This window comes from Carcharhinus amblyrhynchos, unplaced genomic scaffold (assembly GCF_965287045.1).
Source record: "Carcharhinus amblyrhynchos unplaced genomic scaffold, sCarAmb.v2.hapA scaffold_47, whole genome shotgun sequence".
Lineage (NCBI taxonomy): Eukaryota > Metazoa > Chordata > Chondrichthyes > Carcharhiniformes > Carcharhinidae > Carcharhinus > Carcharhinus amblyrhynchos.
Window position 1 is genome coordinate 2,211,130 of NW_027649788.1, and position 7,070 is coordinate 2,218,199.

The following is a 7,070-nucleotide window of genomic DNA, read 5'->3' on the forward strand; positions in this document are numbered from 1 at the left end:
CTGAATTTCCTCGCAGTAACGCCTGTGTGTAGTGTTCACTATGTCCTGCTCCGTGTAGCCACAGACTGTTCTGTCTGGTTCACAGTCGCTTTCACTTTTGATAGATTTGTTGCCATTTGTTGCCAAACGCTAGCATCAAAATATTGCACCAAGAAAACTGCGTCCGTCGTTCTAGGGACAACTAGCACTTTGTTCGTTTTGAAAAATATTCCTATCTATTTTAGATTTAAACCTAAAATAATTCTCGACAATGTACCATGGCTCTGTTTGAATAAGCCAAGCTATTTCACTGACCCCAGATGGATTGGGTTTAGACATTTTGAAAAGATTTTAACCCCGTTGATGCCATTCGGGTTAATTCTGTTGCTCAACTCCATGACTGTCAGACACATTTTAGTGGCCAGTCGAGTCCGCAAGGGATTAAGGGGTCAGAAAAAAGCAGATAATTGCAATGATCCAGAAATGGAGAGCAGAAGGAAATCTATAGTTTTACTGTTCACCGTATCTGGGAGCTTTATATTTCTGTGGTTGGTGTACCTTTTATATTTCTTTAATGTTGCAAATGGCTTCGATGATCCTTCATTTTATATATTTGAATACATTGCATATATGCTGCGCGATTTAAGTTGCTGCACAAACACATTTATTTATGTAGCAACACAGTCGAAATTCAGAGAGGCGTTAAAGGAAGCAGTGAAATATCCTGCTACATCAATTATTAAATTAATTAATAAAAGCAAACAATGAAAACAGCTCACAGCATCGGTGTGCTACAATATGTGATCTTCAGTGAACCAGAAGTACAATATTTGGAAGGGCAAAATCGTGAAAATAATATTAACGATGGGTCGGGGGCAATAGAGAGAGGCACGACGAGAGACAAAATAGCAGTGGGTAAAGTATACAGAATAAGTCCATGACCCAGGGGAAACTGCAACCAATTCAAGGACTGAAAAAAAAACAATGAGTGGAAAAATACAGGCAAAACAATAAACAGATTCATAAACACAAGGGAAAAGTTTGAACCATTTGTACCAAATACAAATTTGTAGCAGGTAGAATCGGACACACCAAAGTGACGCAGCAAAATGGCTCGTGGTGGCATACAGATTATGAGAAGGAAATAACGGGGGCTCTGTTTGTCTGTCTGTCTGTCTGTCCAACATCCATCTGTCCATCCATCACACGTCCGTCCGCCCGTTTGCCCACCCGTGCACTCATCCGTCTGTCTATCTGGTTATCTGTCTATTTTTCTATCCAACTATCTATCTGTCAACCTGACTGTCTGACAGTCTGTCTGCCTGTATGCCAGTCAGTCTGTCTGTCTACCTTTTTGTTTATCTATCTCTCTATTCATTCCTCTACCTAGCTGTCTGTCCCTCTGTAAATCTGCTCTTATTTTTTTCTCTCCATCCCTCTCTCTCTTTGTTTCCAGGTCACGCTCTTGTCGATCAAAACCAAAAAAAAGTCAAAACTCACAAATGCTTAAGTCCCTCAACACCGTTAAAACAATTGTCATCGAATAAAACCACTGAGGAACATACTGAACTGAAATGGAGAATCAGTAATACTTTGCCCTCCCTAACTGTTCCAGCTTCTCTTGTCTCTTGTTCTGTTTTGCTATGAGATTTTGACGGTACAGATCCACGTGACACTTGACCATCCACAAAGCAGCAGTTCCGCTGGAAATAGCCCAGTTGTCATTTGTAGCGTGAAACAATACTGGAATAAAAATCTTCAGATCTTTGTACTCAACGAATCATCTACCAGTTTTTTTTCAATCCCTACTTCAGAGTTCCGCCAAACCATTTGAAATCACATGAAATGGTGCAGGACGGAAATAGTAAATGCCATTGTTTTGCATAAATTCTTGAAAAAAACATTGTGTACGCGGTTCCATTATCCAAAACAGACGAATCATGTGTACCATGAGTTGCAAATATTTGATGTAGTTTCCCAGTTTAACAAGAACTGTGATATTAATCATGAATTCTGCTCCCAGACAGGGTCGAAACGGCCATCCGTGACCCCCACAGTATGCATCAATCCTGCATACATAACTCATCCTCTATGATAGTTGCCTATCTTTGCAACACAAATGGATTAACTTTTGACAGAGCAGAGTCTCTGTCCGTCAACTGCTTCGTCTGTTTTGGAGATTGGAAAATGTTTCCAGTAAAAAGAGATACCATGGGAAGACACAATGCCTTGAATGGCAAATCCAAGAAAGGGAGATGACTCAACACATTCACAGTCTCGTTGTTTTCCCCTGTTCTGTGCACAATATGGTCCTGATCAGCTGGCAATGGGAAGAGTGTATTTGGACTCACAGAAAAGACTTCCCAATGACTTGTGGTCTGTTTATAGGGTGAACGAATGACGATAGAGGTTCAAATAGAATCTTCCTACCGCAAAACGACAGTTTGATCATTTTTTGCCCTCGTGTGAATATTCCTTATCAGCCTTTTTTTTTCTGAAACCAATGGCCTTTCGGACACGCCCTCCATTAAATGAAAGTAAATCTGTCCGACACAGTAGCGCAATTCATCACACCACGGGATATGTTCCCCTGTCTGATTCAAAATGTCCCTGCAGATCCGTCGATTTCAATAAGTTATTCACATTCTTGGACTCTTTGCTCTGCACACATTCTATAATTGCACAATTCTAGGATAATGGAATGTGAGATCTGACTCATTTTAAAAACCTCCTGAGTCCCCCTGAGGAAACATTCCTAGACATATATTACCTTTGCATTTCCACTGAACTCAAACAGTTTGATTTTAAATCGCCCTTGTTATCGGACGATAAATTTCATGAAATTGGGCTCACAAAATGGCAGCAAACTAAAGCTCCCCTCAGAGCCCCTCCACCAAGAATCACAAAGTAACAGACACCGATCTGTGGGCAAGAGCATGCTTTTAGAATGCAGGTGAGGGCTGGCACATAAGGGAAGCTGGACAGGATGGCACCGACAGGAACTAAATCTCCACCCCGTCAAAATCAGCACCTTTAAAACAGTCAACCAACCCATGGAGACACCTAAAATTAGCATCGTTAAGGAAACATTCCTGGCCCCTCAAAACCTCTTTTGAGATCAATGACACACCTATGGTTCAAACCCCGGAGATTCTAGACTATTAAATAACCAATCAGACAAAACAATTAACACACACCGAAAACAATTTCCTCAACACTTGGAAACATCGAGACAGGATGGCTAAGGTCGAATACTGTAAATAAAGTATTAGCATTTGAATCGCACACTGCCCCGAAGTTCAGGTATAACTATAGCCTGCTGCCAGGGACGGGCAGAGCGCTTTCGGGACAGTCCGATTGGATGTCCTGACTGTGCTTCTCCGTCGACGGAAATGAAAATAAAGCTGTGCCGTTATTGAACTTCACCCTGAGTCCGTCGTGGTCATTTCGCCCACTGGCGCTAACAATTGGGGGCTCGTCCGGGATCGCGACCGTCGCTGGAACGCCGCCTCCCGGCACTGGGTGAGTATCTTTACTCATTTCATCAAACCCGTGGAATATGAGTGTCCCAGTGTCAGAGCGGTGTTTCACGGCTGCCTCGATCTGTACTTGTGAACAGGGTCCGTTCAGTAGCTGCACAGCGGGAAGGTGGGTTTAAGTTTCTTTTTGGGCGGGGGGCTGGGATCGTGTTATTTTTACATTCCCGCTGACCCCCCCGACCACAGACTGACTGCCCACTAGGGGAGCCGACAGAACAGGTCTTACAGAGTAGGGATATTCCTCTGGGATTTATGGTTCAGGGACAGCACCTTGGGATTTCAGGTTAAGGAGGACGTCCAAGGTTTCGGGCCACTGGGATCGGACTCACGGAGTTCGGGACACGTCCGGAAGCTGCAAGTCGGTGAGGACCTCTGCAGGCGCGAGAGATCGGGCCACTGGGGGCAAAATCCCCCAGGAATTTGCTCCATGTCCAGGCGCTCCTAAGTCTGGAGCCTCTGTGAGTGTCTCCACCACTACAAGCAGGAGACCTCTGGTAGCGTGAAAAAACCACTACACATCGGGGGAACTCCGACCCGCGGTCGACTACACGCCAGTCCGCACCCAGCTCCGGGTGACTCCCTGGGAGATCGGGAAACGGCTGCCCTCTGAGAGTCGATTTAGCGATAGGAGTTTGGGTAGGAGCTAGTGGCCCCGGTCACTGTAGTCGGGAGTCTCTCCGTACACTGCAGCCCCTGCGGAGAGGCTGTACGGAGCTCACCTGCCTCTGAGAGCGGCAATCTACCCGCTACACCCAGGTCGGGCTCTGCGGGTTGTCACTGAAGGGACAAACGTACTAACACTGGGAACACGAGACCGTAACCCAATCAGATACACACACAAGTATCTGTGAAAGCATTAGAGCCAGGGTTAGTTACACTACTGACCCGAGTAAAGGAAACTAACACGGAGAGCAACAGTACCACCTTTGAATGGGGACCAGAAGGGTCCCTCACCCGCTATCTAGCAGAGAAAAAAAACAAGAATCTAATTAAAAGCACGATGAAGGCAGGGTGGAAACCCCACGACCCTCTCGAAACCCAACGGGAGTGGTGGGCGAAAGAGAAAAGGAGCAAGGATGAGAAGGCTTGGATGCTAATATTAAAGGCTGATCTCACCCTTGCAGGACGAGTTCATAAATATGTACAAGGCAAGCAGGAACAAGCTGCACAGGGACAACACGCCGCTGTGATGGACACTAACCCTGTGCTGCCAGCGCTGTCCGACTTCTCACACCAACCTCCCAGTGAGGAGTGTCCCAACTGGGAATGTTTAGTGGATGAGACGGGTCCATTAGCCCCAACAGGAGGGAGCATTCCACCTCCCACCGACCCCCCCCATCCCAGAGCGTTATGGCAGCCCCCCGTTAAAATTGAGTGTGTCCCCGGGGGGGCAAGGGGGAGACGGGCGAGGGCGATCTGCCCAGGCTCAGAGAAAGATGACCCGTGTATCCCTTACCCCGGGGGGACACCGTGAAACTGCTGGACAAACTCCCGACCCTCCAGCCCACACACAGTAACGCGATCTTCTGGCAAAAACACTTAAAGAGATGTAAATGTGTCCCAATTTATATCATCGGGAGATAGCAGGGATCCTAAGAGCCAAAATGCCGGGGAATTATTGGACCCGGCTTCAGGGAGAGCACCAGAACGGGACCTGGTGCATGAACCTGAACCAGAGCCGCCCAGAGCAAGACCGATCTCTGAGGGATTTTAAAGATGATATTACCCAAACCATGGGGCGAGTCCCCGTGAGCTGGAACGCAATCGTAGGGTTAGTGCAGGGGAAGGAGGAGAAAGCCCAGGAATACGGGCGATGGAAATTTCATGCCTTTTTGGGCCCACGGGGGAATGCCCGATGTCGATAGACAGAACCCCGCGTTCCTCCAGCTATATAAGGACGGGCTGAGCCCACCGAGCAATCCTAAAGACCGGGTTGGTAAACTTTAACACCTTTGACGAGCGAGAGAACTGGGCTATTACTGTAGACAACCAACAGAGAAAGATCCAAAGCGCTAGGGCAGGGGGATCTTCCCTGGGAACTGACGGAGGGAGCTGCTACAAGTGTGGGAAACCTGGTCATTATAGAAAGGACGGCCCAGCCCAGGCGTCCCAACCCTCCCACATTTGCCCCAATTGCAGCAGGACTGGACACAGCGATTCAGCTTGCTGAAGCAGGAGGTTCCCAAGGGGGGAGGGAGAGAGAGAGAGAGAGAGAGAGAGCCCCCCCCCCCAGGTACGACCAAACCCCGGCAAGCACCCCCCGACCTGAAAGGGAATGAAGTCATTCCCAATCCTGCACACCTCAGCCACCAGCAGCTGCTGGATATTATCCAGACTCTGGCGGAGAGAAAGACCGCATGAATCGCGTCGGCCCCCCCACCCCGGGAGCCCACCCCCGCATCTGGGTTAACGCATCGTTAGGGGGGGGGCCGGCGATGCAAAATATTAATAGATACGGGGGGGGGGGGGGGGGGGGGCGGGGGGGGGGGCCGCGATATCCCTCACCAACATGGCACTTCCTACAACCCACCGTTCCATCGTAGTAGTGGGGGGGTCGGGGGAAATAGAACTACAGCTTACCAGAGCCAGGCAGTCCTACTAGAGATTGAGGACATCTTACTCCCAGTACACTTCTGGGTCTGCCCGAATCTGGAGGGAACAATCTTGGGAATAGACCTCCTGGGGGGAGTCCGGGGGCGGTGGTGGGTGCCTTTAACTAGCGCCTGCTGTGGACTGCGAGAAAGGAACACAAAAGTGGGATTCAGGGATATTGGGTCCCGAACACAAACGTGGATGCAATCCGGGCAGGAGACCACACACCCACAGCCCGAGATTGGAGAAGGGAAGGGATAGTAGGGCTTCTATGTCCATCGTTACCCCAAGTCTGGGCAGCAGGGAAACAAGACTGTGGCCTGGTAAAAACCCCTCCCCTACACATACACGGGCCCATCCACACCCCTCACATACAATACCCCATAAAGCCCCAGGCACTACAGGACACTGAGAAAACCATTCAGGCTTTGGTTGCCCAGGGTATTTGAAGACCTACAGTGTCTAACACCAACTCCCCGATACGGCCAGTCCGTAAGCCAGACGGAAGTTACCGACTGGCCATAGACTACACTGCCCTCAACAAAATAACCCCGAAAGAACACCCCATAGTCGCCAGTCCATCCACTATTTTTAACGGACTCGGATCTGAACATGGTATTTTCTCTGTGTTAGACACAGCAAACGGATTCTCGTCCATCCCGCTTCACACAGACTCCCAGGAAAGGTTGGCCTTTCCCTGTGGAGGGAAACAGTACACACGGACACGCCTCCCCCAAGGGCTCCACAACATTCCCAACATTTTCCACCCAGTTATGAGTGAGGCCCTTGAGGACTGCGATCTGTCCCCATATGGAAGGACCTTCCTCCAATATGTGGACCACATCTTCATTGCCTCCACCAACCGCACAGCACATATCGGAGCCCTGTCCACAATCCTACGCGCCTCGCAGGCTGCGGGGTTTAAAATCAACCCAACCAAGGCACAGATTGCACAACAGG